The sequence below is a fragment of the Eumetopias jubatus genome, unplaced genomic scaffold, assembly GCF_037043125.1.
Source record: "Eumetopias jubatus isolate StellerSeaLion01/CBP00866 unplaced genomic scaffold, mEumJub1_p1.0 scaffold_14, whole genome shotgun sequence".
Classification (NCBI taxonomy): Eukaryota; Metazoa; Chordata; class Mammalia; order Carnivora; family Otariidae; genus Eumetopias; species Eumetopias jubatus.
Genome location: NW_028274820.1, coordinates 108,896,823 through 108,921,733, shown reverse-complemented (window position 1 = coordinate 108,921,733; position 24,911 = coordinate 108,896,823).

The window sequence follows — 24,911 nt, the reverse complement described above, 5'->3', positions numbered from 1 at the left end:
TCCATGTTAGGTTCAAATTGCCCAGGAATGAAGCACTTCATTCTTGTCATCTCAAGCCCATAGAAATTCCAGGAGTAAATGAAGTTTACTTGATATCCAGCAGTTTGTTTACTTGGTGTTTGTCTCAGTGAATATTCCTCTAATTTTGGAATACATGGACAAATTTTTGGAAACATTTTGGTTGGTCAAACAAATCATGCTCAGGGGCTAAATTCAAAGGCTGGTGTGGGACCCTAGGAGGCAACCTGTGGTGTGGCCCCAGTCCCCAGGTACCTGCAGGTCAGGCATCACAGGCTCTGGTGGCTCAACAGAAACCCCTGATTCTGAGCCCCCCAAGAAACCATTAGACTGGCCCCTTTCTCCACAGGGCCTGTTAAAAATCCCTTGCAGGTCACTGAGACTCTGTTACACCATCTCCAGAGTGGTTCTCCAAACTTAGCAGCCACTCTGATGGTTCAAGAGTCTCCTTTAACTGGGAAATGAGCTGTAGAAAAGCCACTATCAGGTCTTCGTCATTTACGTGTCACAAGCCTGAGGATGAAGATCAGTTTGCACACCCTGGGCCTGCATCATCCTTAGCGGGAGCTTTCAAATCCATGGAGGGCAACTGCCACAACCTTGACATCCTCAAGCTGGAATGAAGAAAGGAAAGGCCCCTATGCCACCAGCTGTGTCATCTATATTCCAACCATGGGGTTGCACACAGGTTATTTTTAAAACTGACTAGTGTCCAATGTAGTCAGGACATCATTTCCCCCAAGTGATCAGTAGCTGACAAGGAACTGGAGAGTCCGTTAACGGCTGTCCTCTCAAAAACCTGAGGAATTGACCTCCATCCTGCTTTTCTCCTTTTGACTAACTCATTATAAGAACTTAACAAAATGAAACAGCAGCCTACAGAATGGGAGAAAGTTTTTGCAAATCATATATCAGATAAGAGATTAATATCCAAAATATATAAAGAACTAACACAACTTAACAACACCAACAACAACAAAATCCAGACAATCCAATTTAAAAATGGGCAAAAGAACTAAAGAGACATTTTTTCTAAAGAAGACATCAGAAAGGCAACCAGGTACATGAAAAGATGCTCAACATCACTAATTATTGGGGAAATACAAATCAAAACCAAAATAAGATGTCACCTCACACCTGTAGAATGACTACCATTAAGAAAACAGGAGGCAACAGGTGGTAATGAGTAATCTTGGTACCCTGTCGGAGAGAATTACATGGATTCAACCACTATGCAGAACAATATGAAGTTTCCTCAAAAAACTGAAATAGAACTACTGTCCAATCCAGAATTCTTCTGGGCATATGCCCAAAGGAAATGAAAACAGAATTTTGAAAAGATCTGTGTTTATTGCAGCATTATTCACAATAGCAAAATATGGAGACAACCCAAATGCCCACTAAGGGTTAGGTGGATAACAAAGGTGTGGTACATACACACAGTGGAATAGGACTCAGCCATGAGAAGGGAAGACATCCTGCCCTTCACGACAACTCGGATAGACCTTGAGCACGTTATGCTAAGTGAGCCATGTCAGGCAGAGAAAGACAAGTACTGTATGATGTCACTTATATGTGGAATCTAACAAAAGTTAAAACTGTTTTTAAAAAAATGGAGAGTAGAGGGGGCGGAGCAAGATGGCGGAGGAGTAGGAGACCTAGATTTCGTCTGGTCTCAGGAATTCAGCTGAAGAGGGATCAAACCATTCTGAACACCTACAAACTCAACAGGAGATCAAAGAGGAGAGTAGCAACAACTCTCTGAACAGAGAAGCGACCACTTACTGGAAGGTAGGACATGCGGAGAAGTGAATCCGAGGCGATATTCGGGAGGACAGACGGCGGGGGAGGGGCCTCCGTCGGCCGCTTCTGGCAAGTGCTAGAGCCGCGGAGCACAAAATCCGAACTGTTAGAAGTCGGGTCCGCTGAGGGACGTCGCTGCAGTGGCTAAGCGGGGGGTGGAATCCTCCCAGGACAGTGTGGTCTCAGGACCCTTGGGGTCACAGAAAGACCAGGGGAGCCTGAGTGCGCCAGAGCTCCCAGGTATCGGAGTGGGGAAGCCGGCTGCAGAGACGGAGCCGAGGCGCGGGCTCTCAGCTCGGGGTGGCCATAAACTGTGATCCGCGGCCCAGTCGGGCCACTGCTCCTCCAGCAGGGACCCAACAAGCGGCAGATCCGGGGAGACTCCCCTTCCTTCCCAGGGAGGAGCGGCGCGGGAACGCACCGCGGGGATCTGCTGGGTTTGGAGACTCCACACGGGGTCGGGTGCCAGAGATAGCAACGCTCGATCACAGGCCGGGTGAGCACGGAGAGCGGCCGGAGACCGGGGACACGGGAGTGACTGCTTTTCTCTGGGGGCGCACTGAGGAGCGGGGCCCCGAGTTCTCAGCTCCTCCGGGTGGAGATTGGGAGGCCACTATTTTTGCCCTGGTCCTCCAAGGCTGTACGGAGAGCTTGCAGGGAACAAAAGCTCCTGAGATCAAACCCGAGCAGCTTGCTTAGCCCGGACCGACAAAGGTGGGGCAATTCCGCCTCCGGCAAAGACATATGGGAACCACAGCAAGAGGCCCCTCCCCCCAGAAGATCAGCACGAACAGCCAGCAAGCCAAGACCAAGTTTACCGGTCAAGGAGAACGGGAGAACTCCAGTGCTAGGGGAATACTGCACATAGAATTCATGGCTTTTTTTTTTTTTACCATGATTCATTAGTTCATCAAAGTTAATTTTTGTTAACTGTTTTTTTTCTTTTTCCCTTTTTCAACCAACATCTTATCAATCTCTTTTTAAAAAAAAAACAAAACATTTTTTATTTTTCATTTTTAGAGTCATATTTTATCCCTTCATAGTAGTTACCCTTATTTTTGGCATATATATATAAGTTGTTCTTTCTTTAAAATTTTGAAATACAGTTTCTTCTAACAGATCAAAATATACCCTAAATCACTAGTGTATGGCTCTGTTCTAGTCTCCTGCCTGATCACATTCTCTCCCTTTTTTCTTTTTTTTTTAAATCTTTCTTTTTTCAAACAACTTCTTATCAAGTTCTTTTATAAAATCTTTTATAATGTTCATCTTTACAGTCATCTTCTATCCCTCCATTGTATCAACCCTTATTTTGTACATATATGTCTTTCTTCCTTTAAGGTTTTAGGAGGCACTTTTTTCTAACAGACCAAAATACGCCCAAAATCTAGTGTGTGGCACTGATCTATGCACTAGCATGATCATATTTGATCACATTCTGCTTTTTTTGTATTGTTCTGTTTTTGTTTTTATCTTTTTCTTTTTTTTTCTCTTTCTTTTTTCTTTCTTTCCCTTTCTTTTCCCCTGGTTTCAGGTCTTTTCTGATTTGTATACAGTATATTTGCTGGGGACGTTGTAAACCTGTTAGCATTTTGTTCTCTCATTCATCTATTCTCCTCTGGACAAAATGACAACACGAAAAAAATCACTTCCGCAAAAAGAACAAGTAGTACCGTCAGCCAGGGACCTACTCAATATGGACATTAGTATGATGTCGGACCTAGAGTTCAGAAGCATGACTTTAAAGATACTAGCTGGGCTTGAAAAAAGCATGGAAGTTATTAGAGAAACCCTTTCTGGAGAAATAAAAGAACTAAAATCTAACCAAGTCGAAATCAAAAAGGCTATTGATGAGGTACAATCAAAAATGGGGGCACTAACTGCTAGGATAAATGAGGCAGAAGAGAGAATCAGTGATATAGAAGACCAAATGATGGAAAATAAAGAGACTGAGAAAAAGAGGGAGAAACAACTACAGGATCACGAGGGCAGAATTCGAGAGATAAGTGATACGATAAGATGAAACAACATTAGAATAATTGGGATCCCAGAAGAAGAAGAAAGAGAGAGAGGGGCAGAAGGTATATTGGAGCAAATAATAGCAGAGAACTTCCCTAATGTGAGGAAGGAAACAGGCATCAAAATCCAGGAGGCACAGAAAACCCCTCTCAAAATCAATAATAATAGGTCAACACCCCGACATCTCATAGTAAAACTTATGAGTCTCAGAGACAAAGAGAAAATCCTGAAAGCAGCTCGGGAGAAGAGATATGTAACCTACAATGGTAAAAATATTAGATTGGCAACAGACCTATCCACAGAGACCTGGCAGGCCAGAAAGTACTGGCAAGATATCTTCAGAGCACTAAACGAGAAAAATATGCAGCCAAGAATACTATATCCAGCTAGGCTGTCATTGAAAATAGAAGGAGAGATCAAAAGCTTCCAGAACAAACAAAAACTAAAGGAATTTGCAAACACGAAACCAGCCCTCCAAGAAATATTGAAAGGGGTCCTCTAAGCAAAGAGAGAGCCTAAAAGCAGCAAAGATCAGAAAGGAACACAGACAACATACAGTTACAGTCACTTTACAGGCAATACAATGGCACTAAACTCATACCTTTCAATAGTTACCCTGAATGTAAATGGGCTAAATGCCCCAATCAAAAGACACAGGCTATCAGATTGGATTAAAAAACAAGACCCATCCATATGCTGTCTGCAAGAGACTCATTTTAGACCCAAAGACACCCCCAGATTGAAAGTGAGGGGGTGGAAAACAATTTACCATGCCAATGGACACCAAAAGAAAGCTGGGGTGGCAATCCTTATATCAGACAACCTAGATTTTAAAACAAAGACTGTAATAAGAGATGAGGAAGGACACTATATCCTACTTAAAGGGTCTATCCAACAAGAAGATCTAACAATTGTAAATATCTATGGCCCGAACATGGGAGCAGCCAATTATATAAGGCAATTAATAACAAAAGCAAAGAAACACATTGACAACAATACAATAAGAGTGGGGGACTTTAACAACCCCCTGACTGAAATGGACAGATCATCTAAGCAAAAGATCAACAAGGAAATAAAGACTTTAAAGGACACACTGGACCAAATGGACTTCACAGACATATTCAGAACATTCCATCCCAAAGCAACGGAATACACATTCTTCTCTAGTGCCCATGGAACATTCTCCAGAATTGATCACATCCTAGGTCACAAATCAGGTCTCAACCGGTACCAAAAGACTGGGATTATTCCCTGCATATTTTCAAACCACAGTGCTTTGAAACTAGAACTCAATCAAAAGAGGAAAGTCGGAAAGAACTCAAATACATGGAGGCTAAAGAGCATCCTACTAAAGAATGAATGGGTCAACCAGGAAATTAAAGAAGAATTAAAAAAATTCATGGAAACCAATGAAAATGAAAACACAACTGTTCAAAATCTTTGGGATACAGCAAAGGCAGTCCTGAGAGGAAAGTATATAGCAATACAAGCCTTTCTCAAGAAACAAGAAAGGTCTCAAATACACAACCTAACGCTACACCTAAAGGAGCTGGAGAAAGAACAGCAAAGAAAGCCTAAACCCAGCAGGAGAAGAGAAATCATAAAGATCAGAGCAGAAATCAATGAACTAGAAACCAAAAGAACAGTAGAACAGATCAACGAAACTAGGAGCTGGTTCTTTGAAAGAATTAACAAGATTGATAAACCCCTGGCCAGACTGATCAAAAAGAAAAGAGAAATGACCCAAATCAACAAAATCATGAATGAAAGAGGAGAGATCACAACCAACACCAAAGATATACAAACAATTATAAGAACGTATTATGAGCAACTCTATGCCAGCAAATTAGATAACCTGGAAGAAATGGGTGCATTCCTAGAGATGTATCAACTACCAAAATTGAACCAGGAAGAAATAGAAAACCTGAACAGACCTATAACCACTAAGGAAATTGAAGCAGTCATCAAAAAACTCCCAAGAAACAAAAGCCCAGGGCCAGATGGCTTCCCAGGGGAATTCTATCAGACATTTAAAGAAGAATTAATACCTATTCTCCTGAAACTGTTCCAAAAAATAGAAATGGAAGGAAAACTTCCAAATTCATTTTATGAGGCCACCATTACCTTGATCCCAAAACCAGACAAAGATTTGATGAGGAGAATTACAGACCAATATCCTTGATGAACATGGATGCAAAAATTCTCACCAAAATACTAGCCAATAGGATCCAACAGTACATTAAAAGGATTATTCACCACGACCAAGTGGGATTTATCCCTGGGCTGCAAGTCTGGTTCAACATCCTCAAATCAATCAACGTGATACAATACATTAACAAAAGAAAGAACAAGAATCAGATGATCCTCTCAATAGATGCAGAAAAAGCATTTGACAAAGTACAGCATCCTTTCTTGATCAAAACTCTTCAGAGTATAGGGATAGAGGGTACATACCTCAATATCATAAAAGCCATCTACAAAAAACCTACAGCGAATATCATTCTCAATGGGGAAAAGCTGAGAGCTTTCCCCCTAAGGTCAGGAACGCGGCAGGGATGTCCACTCTCACCACTGCTATTCAATCTAGTATTAGAAGTCCTAGCCACAGCAATCAGACAACAAAAAGAAATCAAAGGCATCCAAATCGGCAAAGAAGAAGTCAAACTCTCACTCTTTGCAGATGATATGATACTGTATGTGGAAAACCCAAAAGACTCCACCCCAAAACTGCTAGAACTCATACAGGAATTCAGTCAAGTAGCAGGCTATAAAATCAATGCACAGAAATCAGTGACATTCCTATACACCAACAACAAGACAGAAGAGAGACAAATCAAGGAGTCGATCCCATTTACAATTGCACCCAAAACCATGAGATACCTAGGAATAAATTTAACCAAAGAGGCAAAGGATCTGTACTCAGAAAACTATAAAATACTCAGGAAAGAAATTGAAGAAGACACAAAGAAATGGAAAAACGTTCCATGTTCATGGATTGGGAGAACCAACATTGTGAAGATGTCAATGCTACCTAGAGCAATCTACACATTCAATGCAATCCCCATCAAAATACCATCCACTTTTTTCAAAGAAATGGAACAAATGATCCTAAAATTTGTATGGAACCAGAAGAGACCCCGAATAGCCAGAGGAATGTTGAAAAAGAAAAGCAAAGCTGGCGGCATCACAATTCCGGACTTCCAGCTCCATTACAAAGCTGTCATCATCAAGACAGTATGGTACTGGCACAAAAACAGACACATAGATCAATGGAACAGAATCGAGAGTCCAGAAATGGACCCTCAACTCTATGGTCAACGTATCTTTGACAAAGCAGGAAAGAATGTCCAATGGAAAAAAGACAGTCTCTTCAACAAATGGTGTTGGGAAAATTGGACAGCCACATGCAGAAGAAGGAAACTGGACCATTTCTTTACACCACACACAAAAATAGACTCCAAATGGTTGAAAGACCTAAACGTGAAACAGGAGTCCATCAAAATCCTAAAGGAGAACACAGGTGGCAACCTCTTCGACCTCAGCCGCAGCAACTTCTTCCTAGAAACATCACCAAAGGCACGGGAAGCCAGGGCAAAAATGAACTATTGGGATTTCATCAAGATAAAAAGCTTTTGCACAGCAAAAGAAACAGTCCACAAAACCAAAAGACAACCGACAGAATGGGAGAAGATATTTGCAAATGACATATCAGATAAAGGGCTAGTATCCAAAATCTATAAAGAACTTATCAAACTCAACACCCAAAGAACAAATAATCCAATCAAGAAATGGGCAGAAGACATGAACAGACATTTTTCCAAAGAAGACATCCAAATGGCCAACAGGCACATGAAAAAGTGTTCAACATCGCTTGGCATCAGGGAAATCCAAATCAAAACCTCCATGAGATACCACCTCACACAAGTCAGAATGGCTAAAATTAACAAGTCAGGGAATGACAGATGTTGGCGGGGATGTGGAGAAAGGGGAACCCTCCTACACTGTTGGTGGGAATGCAAGCTGGTGCAACCCCTCTGGAAAACAGTATGGAGGTTCCTCAAACAGTTGAAAATAAAGCTACCATACGGTCCAGCAATTGCACTACTGGGTATTTACCCCAAAGATACAAATGTAGGGACCCGAAGGGGTACGTGCACCCCAATGTTTATAGCAGCAATGTCCACAATAGCCAAACTGTGGAAAGAGCCAAGATGTCCATCGACAGATGAATGGATAAAGAAGAGGTGGTATATAGACACAATGGAATATTATGCAGCCATCAAAAGGAATGAGACCTTGCCTTTTGCAACAACATGGATGGAACTGGAGGGTGTTATGCTGAGTGAAATAAGTCAATCAGAGAAAGACATGTATCCTATGACCTCACTGATATGAGCAATTCTTAATCTCAGGAACAAACTGAGGGTTGCTGGAGTGGTCGGGGGTGGGAGGGATGGGGTGGCTGGGTGATAGACATTGGGGAGGGTATGTGCTACGGTGAGCTCTGTGAATTGTGTAAGACTGTTGAATCACAGATCTGTACCTCTGAAAACAAATAACGCAACATATTTTAAGAAAAAAGAAAAAGAAAAAGATAGCAGGAGAGGAAGAATGAAGGGGAGTAAGTCAGAGGGGGAGACGAACCATGAGAGACGATGGACTCTGAAAAACAAACTGAGGTTTCTGGTGGGGAGGGGGTGGGGGGATGGGTTAGCCTGGTGATGGGTATTGGGGAGGGCACGTTCTGCATGGAGCACTGGGTGTTATGAACAAACAATGAATCATGGAACACTACACCAAAACAAATGATGTAATATATGGTGATTAACATAACAATAAAATATTTTTAAAAAATGGAGAGTAAAATGGTAGCCACCAGGGTGTGGGGAGTGCGGGAGATAGGTGGGTGGGCACAAACTTGTAAAGAGTAGTAAGTAAGCCACAGAGACCCAATGCACAGTGTAATGATATAGTCAGTAATAACTATACTATAATTATACAATGTGATAAATACTGCTTCAGTGGCAATCATATTACCGTGTATAAATGTATTAAAGTAATAAGCAAAACAGCATAAATTTACAAATTGTAACATGTCAAATTTATTAAGTTAAAAAAAACTGAAGAGGGAGTCTGGGGGGCCCATTATAAAGTTGTAAATAGCCCAGTACTCTGGGTCTTGCCCACTCCGAATCTCCCCAGGTATTTCTGTTTCTTCAAAACTTTCTAACAGAAGGTCCCATAACATGCCTAATTATAAGCCATTATTCTGTATTGAGTAATCCTAAATATTTAGGGTATAAAATACTACATAACTGTAAACCACCAATGACTACAGAGTACCTACTTAGCTGTTACACATGAACATTGAAAGGAATGTTTTCATGTAGCAGGCCTGACATATTCCCAGGAAGCCCAACTTTCAGGTCCAGCTTCCCAACTGGGCACAGCTGCCCTTACTGCACACTTTTACCCTCCCTACGCAGTCCTTATTTCCCAGATGGACAAAAGGCCACCAGGCCCTGCCTGGCTATCTTCTGAATGACCTTGTCCTGGTTGGGACAGATCTTCCATTGCCTCTTTATGGAGCTGGACAAGAGGAATCACATGTCGACTCTAGAAAGCTCAATGGCCTGCAAAGATCAACTCTTCATAAGGCTTACAGAGATGTGTGCACCCAATGTAGGCTTGTAAACCCAGAACTTACCAGGAATTAGAAATGAACTGCATCCAAGTGTGAAGAGTTAGGAAACAGGAACCAGAGGCTCCTGTGGAGATGGAATCAGGGTGTGGTGGTGCCTCTCACAAGTGATAGGGGGAGGTCCTGTCAGGAGAAGCAGGGAGGTAATCAGAAAACTAGGTGTTTCAGTAGGAAGGTGAATAGAGATCAATGTTGGCAGAAGGCCTCAGAGAGTTCCAGGTACACATAGCAGGAGGATAGCCACTGAGATGAGGCAGGGCTGAACCTCCTGGTGGGGAAGCCAAGGAGGTCCTAAACATGTGACTCAGGACCCAGGTCAGAGGCTTAGACCCAGTCAGCTTCCACAGAGGTGAAGATTTGATCCCAAGAGCAAGACTGCTAACACCAGACAAGGTCTAAACCTTGTTTAGACTAGTTGTAAAGATTCCTTGGCTTGGTTCTGAGTCAACTAAATAATACCCTTGATTTCTTTAAATTCTCCAGGGCCAGAGTCAACTTTTCTCCCAAGTCCTACTGAGGGCAGAGGTCAGGTACTCCCTGCTGCATTCAAAATGTAGCTTCTGGCTCAGGAAATGGGGTCGGTCCTGACAGTCTCAGGACACTCTGCTTTCTTTCTAGAAGAGTTCGTAGTGTGTGTGTGTGTGTGTGTGTGTGTGTGTGTGTGTCAGTACCAGACATCAAAATAGAGTTTTGATTATATCCATTCTCAAATGTTGCTCTTAATGAAGTCTTCTGTGAGTAAATGCTATATGGCACATGACATCATAGCAGACAATTTTAGTTAAATTAGATTTGAAGGACATTTTAAAGGAGTTTAAAACTTACTTAAAGGGTTAAACAGTGATGAGGGATGTGTCCCCTTGCCATAACGACTAAAGGAGTTCTCTGGGAGCTCAGGGGAACTAGCACATTTGAGTCAACAGACAGAAGAAACAGAACAGCACCCTCCATGCAGAAAACCATCAGGCAAAACAAGGGGCCAGGATGAATGCACTGGCACATAACACATTATATAATGATATTTGTAAGACATAGAAAACAGTATAAAGATAAAAATAAGAGCAAACAGGTGACCACACATGGAGTTAGGTTAATAAAATATTACCAAGTAAATGAAGAGTCACCGCACACCTGGACATCTTCCTGCCTCGTTTCTGTTACCTTGACCAACTCCTTTGGGGATCACCACTATTCATCACTGTACCCAGACCTAATTCCTGATGCCAGGATGAAAACTCTCCACTAACCATCAGTGCCTCCTTCTCTGAGACCTTCATCCTTTATAATATTTTTGCAGAAAATGTTACCACTCTGCAGTTCTCAAACTTGAGTGTGCCTCATAATTTCCTGAAGACATGTTAAAATGAAATTGTCAGGAAAACACTCTTTGAGCTTCTGATTCAGTAGGTCTGGGATGGGGCCCAAAAAGGTTAATTTCTAGAAGTTCCCAAGTGATGCTGGTGCTGCTGTTGGTCTGGAACCCACCCTGTGAGAAGTTCTGCAGGGTGGATAGAGAACGGAGACAAACTGTTGCCAAGTGTCCAGGACACAGCTTCATTTGGAAACCAATGTGAGCAGCCCAGCTGTGCAAATGTTTCTCTGGAGAAGCTATCACAGCTCAGCAGCCTCAATGGAGGGTTGGAGAAAGGAAGTGGGGATTTCATTTTCATTTCTCCACTCATACCTTCAAGGTGGAAAGGGATCCATTAGGAGAAATAAGGACGTGAGGATCGTCAACCTGTCAAATAGATTACTTTAAAAGAAATTATGTGCCATATATACACAGACTCTGACAACTTGAATGCATTTACGAGTGATAGATTACCAGTAGAATGGTAAAGGAATGTAGGGTGTTTAATCAACAAACCTAGACTTTACAAATATTGTAAAACTAATTGTCTGTCTACGGTTTGTCTTATGGGGAAACCAATGAAAACAAAATGCTGAACTGGATGAACTACTGGCCTGACATAATATCATAATCATGCTTATGATTAAGCATGACCTTGTCCTGGTTGGGACAGATCTTCCATTGCCTCTTTATGGAGCCCATAATGATGCAAATGAAATATTTGTAATATGTATTATGTATACACATGTAATATGTATAACAAGTTACAAAGCTATGAAAGCTAAGCCAAAGCCCTTTATATGATGTTGTTAGAACATAGAAATTGCCCCAGTGAAAATTGACCAAAAAATTATGAGGCTTATTCATACAGCAAGGTAAATAATAACAATTGGTCAATGACTTTCGAAATTTATTGTGAAATATTAAAGCACACAAATGATGTAGTGTGATACAATAAATGTGTTCCTGCAACTTAACTTAAAGAATTTAATATTGCCAAAACAGTGAAGGCCCTTAATGTAAACATCTTCAATCATTTTCTCTTCTCTCCCCACTAGAGGTAACATTTCATCTTGAATTTTATATTAATAACTTTCCCATCTATTTCTTTATACTTTTACCAAGGATGTATACATTTTTGCATGTGATTAAGCTTGTAACTAAATGGTAAATATATTCTTCTGGAAGATGCTTGGAAATTCATCCATATTATTTTTGTCTGTAATTTTATTTCTGTTCTTTTTTTAACCCCCCAAATTAGACATTATTACTGTCCTAGAAGGTTAGGATTTATTTAGATTTGCTTAGATGTGGGCCAGTTTCTCTGCTTACCAGTTATTGTAGTTATATTATTGAATACTGATTAAGAGCTAGTTATTGTTGTAAAATGCTTTCTACGTACTAACTCTAGTCTTCACAAAAATTCTGTAAGGTGGCTATATTATTATCCTCGATTTACCGAAAAGGAAATTGCAGCACACAGTGGATCAATGACTAACCTAAGTTTACTGCCTAATACGGGCTACAACCGGAATCTAAGCCCTGTCAAATACATAAGGAAAGAAGATACTATGAATGAAAGACAGAAGAAACAAAACAGACTAGAATTAAAGGCCTAAAATCTAAGATAGTAGAATTATCAATTTCAGAATATTTGATTAAAATTCTCCAAAGCCTTAAATAATAAAAAGAAGAATTTAGAAATATAACTAATAAATAAGGAAATGTCAGAAAATGACCAAAAGTTCCAAAAAATAAAGCAAACTTCTAGAAATTAGATAAATAGCTTGAATAAAGCAAAAAAGACCGTGAACAGGTTGAAGAATATTTTTTAAAGAACGATAAAGGTTTGTGGTTCAGATACTTCATCGAGTCTGGTGAATTTTTAGCAATGTCTCTTCCCTCTTATTCCCATTATCTGCAGTTTCTTTTTTAGGGATTCCCATTAACTATATGTGGGATCTTCTCATTCTACTCTCCACACTTCTTAACCTCTTGCTTACATTTTCTCTCCATTTCTGTTCCTATGCAATTCTAGGTAAGTTCTTCAGATGTCTCATCATTTACTGATTCCCTTTATAGTTCATCCTAATAGGACACAGCATTTTACTGCTGAGTGGAGTCAATCTAAAGATATATTTGGTCTGGAAAATATGTCTTCTAGTTTAGAGATAAATGTCCATGCTTTATGCTAGTGTGATTGGGATGGGCCAGTTTCTCCCAGATTTTGGTCACTACCCTTATGATTTTTTTATTTTACCTCTATAGAACCTATACTAATAGTTCCTTAAGATTTTTCTTTAAAATTGTTCATTTTTTACTTACATTTATTTAAAAAGGTATCTTGGGTAATTTTCCGTATTTTTAAATGTTTCAATTTTCTAAATTTTTCATTTAAATTCAATTTAGTTAATATATACTGTACTGTTAGTTTCAAAGGTAGAATTCAATGAAATGTTTCCATTTCTTTAATTTAGGACAATTATGCCAGTGGAAAAGCAGTATCATTTGTTTTTATAGGAGTTACTTTTTAAAATATTTTAAAAGCCAAATAATATTAACTTTAACAGTTCAAGCAATAATAAATACAGTGATAAAGTAAACTGCTTTAAAAAATGCATATACGAAAATCAATTTCTCAGTGACCATGGACCTCAGTCAGTAAGAAAGGATATTCACCTTGACATTAGTTATTTTAAGATGAAGATGAGGCTTTATATCAGTAAAGTGACTGCATATGAGTGTTAACCAACACTGGGAATTAACATTTTACTTGTAAGGATAACATTAGGTTGTTCTTATTAGTAAATGTATTTGTAAGATCCTCTGCTGGTCCTGAGCTTACTGACCATCCCAATGATTTTGTAAGATCCTCTGCTGGTCCTGAGCTTACAGACCATCCCAATGATGGAAAGTTTTCTTAGGAAATGTTGGAAGGTTTTCTTAGGAAATGTTTTGTAATCTTCTCATCACAGAAATGGATTTGAGGACTTTTCCATATGAAAAGCCTAAGTGATTCCTTTTTGCATAGAGACTGAATGCAGCAGCACCATGCTCCAGAAAGCTGAGAGAGCACTCAACATGATTGACAATGCCCTGCTTCTCTCAGGTGTCAATCATACCAGCACGTGGATTTGGCTTTGGTGTGACAGACCGACTGCATGGAACATTGTCTTCCCAATGCCTCATTTCCAGTCTGTGTTATACTGCAAGTGAGAGGGGAGGAAAAGATGGTGGAGGAGTAGGGGACACTATTCAAACTGGTCCCCTGAATTGAGCTGGATATCTATCAGACCACTCCAAACACCCACGAAATCAGCCTGAGATGTAAGAACACATATCTGGATCTCTACAAACAGAATATCACAGAGAGCTGGTTTCAAGGTATGAAGTGGGGAGTCATGATTCTTCGGGCAGATATCAGAAAATAAACGGAAGGGGGCAAGAGCCGTGGGGATCCTGCACCTCAAGTTCTCGAAAGCCTCCCAGGCTGGGGACAAGGCACAGACTCGCAGACTGGTAATGGTGGGGAAAGAACTTTAGGGAAGCCCACCAGACTGAAACCCAGAGCAGCGGGTCCGCACATGTGAACTGCATGGCTGGTGGCTTTAGAAGCACAAAGGGCAGAGATACGTCCCTGTGCCCTGACCTGGAAGTAAAGACTGGGAGCACAACTGAGGGGTGCACAACCCAGGACACTGCAGTTTATAGTAGCACAGACAGAAACAGAGATAGTGTGGCCTGGAGAGCTCATTGAAGAACAGACTGCAATCTCTTTGTTCTGAGGCAGAAGATTGGAACCGATCTCTTCTGCTCTGACACTTGAAAGAGATGCAGAAGGCCCCCAGGGAAAGCTTCCAGAGAACAAAAGCCCCAAAAAAACAGTTTTCACTGACCCCCACCCCCCCACACGGGGCAGGGAAACTCTGCCCAAATAGGGTTGCCTGAGTAACAGGGTGGCAGGCCCCTCCCCCAGAAGACAAGCTGGGAGAACAAGAGGCCCAGCAACCCTAAGGTCCCTAGAAAACAAGTGCATCTTGCTTGGGTTGTGGTCAATAATTTGGACTCTGTACATTCCCTCAACCACCCCTCAACAGAATGACTAGGAGGAGGAACCCCCAAAACAGGAAAGACTCAGAGACTGTGACTTCTGTCACAGATTTACAAATGGATACAGAGATAACCAAGATGTTGGAAATGCAATTCAGGCTAACAATTGTGAAGACAATAGCTAGAATGGAGAAATCGATTAATGGCAACATAGAGTCTTTAAGGGCAGAAATGAAAGCTGAATTGGCAGAACTTACAAATGCTATCAATGAGATCCAATCTAATCTAGATAATTTAACTGCTAGGGTAAGCGAGGCAGAAGAATGAATTAGTGACCTGGAAGACCAACTGATAGAAAAGAAGGATAAAGAGGAGGCCAGGGAAAAACAACTAAAAATCCATGAAAACAGATTCAGAGAAATAAGTGACACTATGAAACAATCCAATGTCAGAATTATTGGAATCCCTGAAGGGGTGGAGAGAGAGAGATCTAGAAGATATATTTGAACAAATTGTAGCTGAGAACTTCCCTAACCTGGGGAATGAAACAAACATTCGTGTCTTAGAGGCAGAGAGGACCCCTCCCAAGATCAAGGAAAACAGGCCAACGCCCCAGCATGTAATAGTAAAACTTGCAAATCTTAGAACCAAGGAAACCATCGTAAGGGCAGTTAGGGGGAAGAGATCCCTTACGTACAAAGGGTGAAACATCAAAATGATGTCAGACCTATCCACAGGGACCTGGCAAGCCAGAAAGGGATGGAAAGACATATTCAGGGTACCAAATGAGAAGAACATACAGCCAAGAATACTTTATCTGGCAAGGCTGTCATTTAGAATGGATGGAGAGATGCAGAGCTTCCACGACTGGCAGAAACTGAAAGAATATGTGACCACTAAGCCAGCCCTGCAAGAAATATTAAGGGGGGGTTCTATAAAAAGAGAAAGACCCCAAGAGTGATATAGAACAGAAACTAACAGAGACAATCTATAGAAACAAGGTCTTCACAGGCAACATGAGGAAAATCAATTTATATCTTTCTATAATCACTCTCAACATGAACAGCCTAAATGCTCCCATAAAACAACACAGGGTTGCAGATTGGATAAAAAGACAGGACGCATCCATATGATGTCTACAAGAGACTCATTTTGAACCTAAAGATACATCCAGACTGAAAGTGAAGGGATGGAGATCCATCTTCCATGCCAACGGACCTCAAAAGAAAGCAATTATTATATCAGACAAATTAGATTTTAAGCTAAAGTTAGAGACACAGAAGGACGCTATATCTTTCTTAAAGGGTCATCCAACAAGAAGATCTAACAATTGTAAATATCTATGACCCCAACATGGGAGCAGCCATCTACATAAGCCAACTGTTAACTAAAATAAAGAGTCATACTGATAATAATACGTTAATTGTAGGAGACCTCAATATTCCACCCTCAGCAATAAATAGATCATCTAAGCAGAAAATCAACAAAGAAACAAGAGCTTGGAATGACACACCGGACCAGATGGACCTCATAGATATATACAGAACACTCCACCCTAAAACAACAGAATGCTCATTCTTCTCGAGCACACATGGAACGTTCTGCAGAATAGACCACATACTGGGTCACAAATCAGGTCTCAACCGATACCAAAAGATTGAGATTATTCCCTACATATTCTCAAGCCATAATACTTTAAAACTGGAATTCGATCACAAGAAAAATTTGGAAGAAATTCAAACACTTGGAAGCTAAAGACCACTCTGCTCAAGGATGTTTGGGTCAACCAGGAAATCAAAGAAGAACTTAAAAGATTCATGGAAACCAATGAGAATGAAAACACATCAATCCAAAATCTATGGGATACTGCAAAGGCGGTCCTAAGGGGGCAATACATAGCCATCCAAGCCTCACTCAAAAAAATAGAAAAATCCCGAATTCACCAATTAACTTTACACCTTAAAGAACTAAAGAAAAACAACAAACAATGCCTAAGCCTCGCATTAGAAGAGAAATAAGTAAGATTAGAGCAGAGATCAATGAATTAGAAATCAGAAACACAGTAGATCAGATCAACGAAACTAGAAGCTGGTTCTGTTGAAAGAATTAATAAGATCGATAAACCACTGGCCAGACTTATCCAAAAGAAAAGAGAAAGGACCCAAATTAATAAAATTATGAATGAAAGGGGAGAGATCATTACTAACACCAAGGAAATAGAAACAATTATTAGAAATTATTATCAACAACTATATGCCAATAAATTAAGCAACCTGGAAGAAATGGATGCCTTCCAGAAACCTATAAACTGCCAAGACTGAAACAGGAAGAAATTGACAACCTGAATCAGCCAATAACCAGTAACAAGATTGAAGCAGTGATCAAAAAGCTCCCAAAAAACAGAGTCCAGGGCCTGACGGATTGCCTGAGGAATTCTACCAAACATTCACAGAAGAAATAATATCTATTCTCCTGAAGCTGTTTCAAAAAATAGAAACAGAAGGAAAGCTTCAAGACTCATTCTATGAGGCCAGCATTACCTTATCCCCAAACCAGACAAAGACCCCATCAAAAAGGAGAATTTCAGACCAATATCCCTGATGAATGTGGATTCCAAAATTCTCAACAAAATCCTAGCTAATAGGATCCAACAATGCACTGAAAGGATCATCCACCATGACCAAGGGGGATTTATCTCCATGATACAAGAGTGGTTCAACATTTGAAAATCAATCAATGTGATAGAACACATTAATAAGAGGAAAGAGAAGAACCATATGGTCCTCTCAATTGATGCAGAAAAGCATTTGACAAAATACAGCATCCTTTCCTGATTAAAACTCTTCAGAGTGTAAGGATGGAGGGAACATTCCTCAAGTTCATAAAATCCATCTATGAAAAACCCACAGTGAATATCATCCTCAATGGGGAAAAGCTGAGAGCCTTTCCCTTAAGATCAGGAACACGTCAAGGATGCCCAATCTTGCCATTATTGTTCAACATAGTGCTAGAAGTCCTAGCAATGGCAATCAGACAACAAAAAGAAATAAAAGGTATTCAAATTGGCAAAGAAGAAGTCAAACTCTCTCTTTCTTCACAGATGACATGATACTTTAGGTGGAAAACCCAAAAGGCTCCACCCCCAAATTACTAGAACTCATACAGCAATTCAGTAATGTGGCAGGATACAAAATCAATGCACAGAAATGAGTTGCTTTCTTATACACTAACAATGTAACTGTAGAAAGAGCAATTAGAGAAACAATTCCATTTGCAATAGCACCAAAAATGGTAAGATACCTCAGAATAAACCTAACGAAAGAGATAAAAGATCTATACTGTAGGAACTACAAAACACTTATGAAAGAAATTGAAGAAGACACAAAAAGATGGAAAAACATTCCATGCTCATGGATTGGAAGAACAAACATTAAAATGTCTATGCTACCCAGAGCAATCTACGCCTCCAACACCATCCCGATCAAATTCCAATGACATTTTTCAAAATGCTGGAACAAACAATCCTAAAATTTGTGTGGAATCAGAAAAGACCCCGAATTGCCAAAGAAATGTTGAAAAAGAAAAACAAAGCTGGGGGCATCACGTTGCCCGATTTCAAGGTATATTACAAAGCTGTGATCACCAAGACAGCATGGTACTGGCACAAAAACAGACCTATAGACCAATGGAACAGGATAGAGAACCCAGATATGGACCCTCAACTCTATGGTCAAATAATCTTTGACAAAGCAGGAAAAAAAGATGCAATGGAAAAAAGACAGTCTCTTCAATAAATGGTGCTGGGAAAATTGGACAGCTATATACAGAAGAATGAAACTCGACAATTCTCTAATACCATACACAAAGATAAACTCAAAGTGGATGAAAGACCTCAATGTGAGACAGGAATCCATCAAAATCCTAGAGAAGAACATAGGCAGTAACCTCTTTGACATCAGCCACAGCAACTTCTTTCAAGATACATCTCCAAAAGCTAGTGAAGCAAAAGCAGAAATGAATTTTTGGGACTTCATAAAGATAAAAAGCTTCTGCACAGCAAAGGAAACAGTCAACAAAACAAAGAGGCAACCCACAGAATGGGAGAATATATTTGCAAATGATACTACAGACAAAGCGCTGATTTCCAAGATCTATAAAGAACTTCTGAAATTCAAAACCCAAAAAACAAATAACCCAATCCAAAAAATTGGCAGAAGACATAAACAGACACTTCTCCAAAGAAGACAACCGATTGGCTATCAGACACATGAAAAAATGTTCATCATCATTAGCCATCAGGGAAATTCAAATCAAAACCATATTGAGATACCACCTTATACCAGTTAGAATGGCAAAAATTGACAAGGCAAGAAACAATAAATGTTGGAGAGGTTGTGGAGAAAGGGGAACCCTCTTACACTGTTGATGGGAATGCCAGTTGGTACAGCCACTTTGGAAAACAGTGTGGAGTTTCCTCAAAAAGTTAAAAATAGAGCTACCCTATGACCCAGCAATTGCACTACTGGGCATTTACCCCAAAGACAAAGATGTAGTGAAAAGAAGGGCCGTATGTACCCCAATGTTCATAGCAGCAATGTCTGCAACAGGCAAACTGTGGAAGGAGCCAAGATGCCCTTCAACAGACGAATGGATAAAGAAGATGTGGTCCATATATATAATGGAATATCACTCAGCCATCAGAAAGGATGAATACCCAACTTTTGCATCAACATGGATGGAGCTGGAGGAGATTATGCTAAGTGAAATAAGTCAAGCAGAGAAAGTCAATTATCATATGGTTTATTTGTGGAACATAAGGAACAGCATGGAGGACATTAGGAGAAGGAAGGGAAAAATGAAGGGGGGAATCGGAGGGAGAGACGAACCATGAGAGATGACGGACTTTGAGAAACAAACTGAGGGTTTTAGAGGAGAGGGGGCTGGGGGGACGGGTTAGCCTGGTGATGGGTATTAAGGAGGGCACATACCGCATGGAGCACTGGGTGTTATACGAAAACAATGAATCGTGGTCACTACATCAAAAACTAATGATGTACTGTATGGTGACTAACATAACATGATAATACAAAATAAAATTAAAAAAAAAAATACTCCAAGCGACTGTGATTGTCAGGAAGTCATCCACAGGTTGGAAAATCTCTTCTCCAGTGGTTCAATCTGTCAAAATTCTGGGCGCCTGGGTGGTTCAGTTGGTTAAGCGTCTGCCTTGGGCTCAGGTCATGATCCTGGACTCCCAGGATCGAGTCTCACGTCGGACTCCCTGCTCAGCAGGGAGTCTGCTTCTCCCTCTGACCCTTCCCTCTCTCAAGCTCTCTCTCTCTTTCATTCTCTCTCTCAAATAAATAAATAAAATCTTTTTAAAAAACTTGTCAAAATTCTGTGGTTTCCAAATGTCTTCACAGTCTTTATTCAGTTTACAGCTAACAAACACCAGAAGATGAGCTGAGTTCAGAGTTTCTGCAAATTTATCAATTTTCAGGGACTTATGATAACTTTGTCATACTTGGGAAAACTGTTGCTGGTCATACTTGTAATTTTCCTGCAAATATGTTATTTGACAGGGGCTCCTTATCAACTGCGCTTTATTTGTCTTGGCTCATGGGCTTCGCCAGGGCTTTGCAGCAGGTTGTCTTGGCTCCGCAAAGTGTGCAGTAGCTCAGCCTTTCTGGTGAAATTCAGTGTTAGGAAAGAGGCCTTCATGGCTCCTGCACTTCATCTCCTGTCCCTCTGCACATTTGCTTCAGGTATTCATCCGCATTCTTCCACCTTGAAAAAAAGAAAAGGAAGTTTTACAGGGCATTTCTTATATGTCTCCAAAACAGCTCTTGGGAGTGAATGACTTTATATTATGATTAGAAGAATTTTTGTTTTCTTTACTGCTGGTGCTTTCGCAGTAAGAACAGCAGTTTTACATGACTGATTGACCTGACCATCTACCCCTTCAAGGCATATTGCATCACATCACTAGCACTCACATTTCCACTCAGTCTTTATGCTTTTAACATCCCAAGATTTCAAAACAACACAGAGAGAAACAAAACAGAGCTCAGGCCCTTTATCACTGTATAAGTGCTGTTCTTATTGCAAATTATTCTCATCCTTGGGGTGCCTCAACTGCTGCAACTCTGACACCCACATGTCCAGTGACTTAGGTAAAACAAATCTCTCTCTCCTGTACAGACCATCCAGGCCATGGGGCAGTTTGGCTCAATACAGTCGCTTAGGGGCACTGATGCTTTCCATCTTGTTCTCCTTTGGCTCCCGTTCCTATCAGTCCACAGTCCAACCCGACCGCCACCCCAGGAAGGAATGGAGGGCAGGCAGCTCCCGTTGAAACTGTGGTGCCCTTCTAAGGGTTCTACCACATCTGTTCTTCCTTGTTTTCCTATCGCCTTTCTCTATTTTGTGGCCAGAACAAAATTTTAAAATGAAATGCCCCCTCTGTGCTTCACATCCTACTGCACCCACTGTGTGTATTAGATAAAATTCAAACTTCCTAATGTGAACAACAAAGTCCTGCAGGATCCATCCACTTCTTCTGAGCTCTACCGCACTGTGCCCTTCTGCCTATCATTCTCTGCATGTCTGCTTACATCGCTGACCTAAACTAGCGCTCTCCCCATTGTGATCCTCGTCATACTCATATAGGACTTACCATACTTGTGATCTTATGCTTGTTTTATGATATTGGTTTAAAATCTCTGACCTTCTGAATTAAGTATTATGTTTTTGGTTGTTAGACAACAACAAAAAAAGAAAATTGAGTCACAAATGTTTTTAAATTTATTGCGACTTGTTTTATGGCCCAATATATGTTCTATCTTTATGAATATTCCAGGTACTTGAGAAGACTGTTTTCCACAGCTGCTAGGTGCACAATACTTAATTATGTTAAAATGATTAATAGTGTTGTTCAAATTTATTACACCCTTCTGTATCAATTATTGATAGAGTATGATTGTGGATTTATGTATTTCTCCTTTAAATTCTATAACACTTTTCTTTAAATAATTTTAAAGCTAAATTATTAGGTGCATGATTTTTATGTCTTACTGGTGAATTGACCCTTTTATCATTATGCAAAATGTCTCTATATTTTATAATATTCCTTGTATTGAAGTCTACTATGGTCAGATACTAATATAGCCAGACCAGGTTTCTTTCTGTTAGATTTGCATGGTATATCTTTTTCTATTCTCCAATTTAAATCGATATTTCTCCTTATACTTTAAAGTGTGTAACTTTTAAACAGTTTAGAATTGGAATTCTTAGGATTTGTAGGTATACACAATAGAATGCAGAGATCATAGGGTATAGTCAGTGAGTTTTTGATAGCTGTATACACCTACATAAACACAACAACAATAAAAATGTATACTGTTTCCATGAGAGTCACCCATGGGGTTTCCTCTCTTAGTAGTTCATTCCTTCTTATTGCTGAGTATTATTGCTGTGATATGACTATACCACAGGTTTTGGTTATCCATTGTTTTGTTGATGGACATTTGAGCTGATTACAGCTTGGGGCTATTATGAATAAATGGTATAAGAGTCTATACAAGTCTTTTTGCAGACACAGGTTTTCATATCTCTTTGTTCAGTACCAAGGGTGGAATGCCTAAGTCATAGGATAAGTCTGTTTAACTTTATAAGAAACTGCTACCCTTCCTCCAAAAGTGACTCAAAATTCTAGATATTCATTACTCTTCAACATTAGGTAGTGTTAAATTATTACTTATTTTAGTGGGTGTGAAATGATATCTCATTGCGGGTTCCATGTGACTTTTCCCTGACGACTAATGGTGACACTTAAGTTGTCAGGAACTTATTGGCCATTTATACATCTTTGGAAAATGGCTGCTCAAGTTTTTCCCTGTTTTTAATTGGGTTGTCTGTCTTTTTCTTAATGATTCATGAAAGTTTCTTGTATATTTTGGAGTCTTTGTCAGTTATATGTACTGAAAATACTTTCTTTCAGTCTGCAGCTTATTTTTTCATTTTCTTTAAAGTGCATTTTTATGAGCAGAAATCATTGATTTTGATGAAGTTCAATTTATCAGATTTCACTTTTTTTTATTGTGTTATGTTAGTCACCATACAGTACATCATTAGTTTTTGATGTAGTTTTCCATGATTCATTGTTTGTGTATAACACCCAATGCTCCACGCAACACGTGCCCTCCTTAATACCCATCACTGGGCTAACCCATGCCCCCACCTTCCTCCCCTCTAAAACCCTTAGTTTGTTTCCCAGAGTCCATAGTCTTCTCTCATGGTTCATATCCCCCTCTGATTTACCCCATCCTTCATTTTTCCCTTCCTTCTCCTAATGTCCTCCATGCTGTTCCTTATGTTCCACAAATAAGTGAAACCATATGATAATTGATTTTCTCTTTCTTGACTTATTTCACTTAGCATAATCTCCTCCAGCTCCATCCATGTTGATGTAAAAGTTGGGTATTCATCCTTTCTGATGGTTGAGTGATATTCCATTGTATATATAGACCACATCTTCTTTATCTAGTCGTCTGTTGAAGGACATCTTGGCTCCTTCCACAGTTTGGCTATTGCAGACATTGCTGCTATGAACATTGGGGTGCATGTGGCCCTTCTTTTCACTACATCCATATCTTTGGGGTAAATGCCCAGTAGTGCAATTGCTGGGTCATAGGGTAGCTCTATTTTTAACTTTTTGAAGAAGCTCCACACTGTTTTCCAAAGTGGCTGTACCAACTTGCATTCCCACCAACAGCGTAAAAGGATTTCCCTTTCTCCACAACCTCTCCAAGATTTGTTGTTTCTTGCCTTGTCAATTTTTGCTATTCTAACTGGTATAAGGTGGTATCTCAATGTGGTTTTGATTTGAATTTCCCTGATGGCTAATGATGATGAACATTTTTCATATGTCTGTTAGACATTTGTATGTCTTCTTTGAAGAAGTTTCTGTTCATGTCTTCTGCCCGAAATTCTCAACAAGATCCTAGATAATAGGATCCAACAGCACATTAAAAGGATTATCCATCACGACCAGGTGGGATTTATCCCTGGGATGCTAGGGTGGTCGACATTAGCAAATCAATCAATGTGATAGAACACATTAATAAGAGGAGAGAAAAGAACCATATGGTCCTCTCAATTGATGCAGAAAAAGCATTTGACAAAATACAGCATCCTTTCCTGATTAAAACTCTTCAGAGTGTAGGGATAGAGGGGATATTCCTCAAGTTCATAAAAACCATCTATGAAAAGCCAACGAAAAGTGGATGAAAATATCCCATGAAAAGTGGATATCATTCTCAATGGGGAAAAGCTGAGAGCCTTTCCCTTAAGATCAGGAACACGTCAAGGATGCCCAATCTTGCCACTATTGTTCAACCTAGTACTTACTAGAAGTCCTAGCAATGGCAATCAGACAACAAAAAGAAATAAAAGGTATTCAAATTGGCAAAGAAGAAGTCAAACTCTCTCTCTCTTCACAGATGACATGATACTTTAGGTGGAAAACCCAAAAGGCTCCACCCCCAAATTACTAGAACTCATACAGCAAATCAGTAATGTGGCAGGATACAAAATCAATGCACAGAAATTAGTTGCTTTCCTATACACTAACAATATAACTGTAGAAAGGGAAATTAGGGAATTGATTCCATTTACAATAGCACCAAAAACCATAGGATACCTCAGAATAAACCTAACCAAAGAGGTGATGGATCTGTACTCTAGAAACTACAGAACACTTATGAAAGAAATTGAAGAAGACACAAAAAGATGGAAAAACTTTCCATGCTCATGGATCAGAAGAATAAACATTGTTAAAACGTCTATGCTACCCAGGGCAATCTATACTTTCAACGCCATCTTAATCAAAATACCAATGGCATTTTTCAAAGTGCTGGAACAAACAATCCTAAAATTTGTAGGGAACCAGGAAAGACCCCAAATCACCAA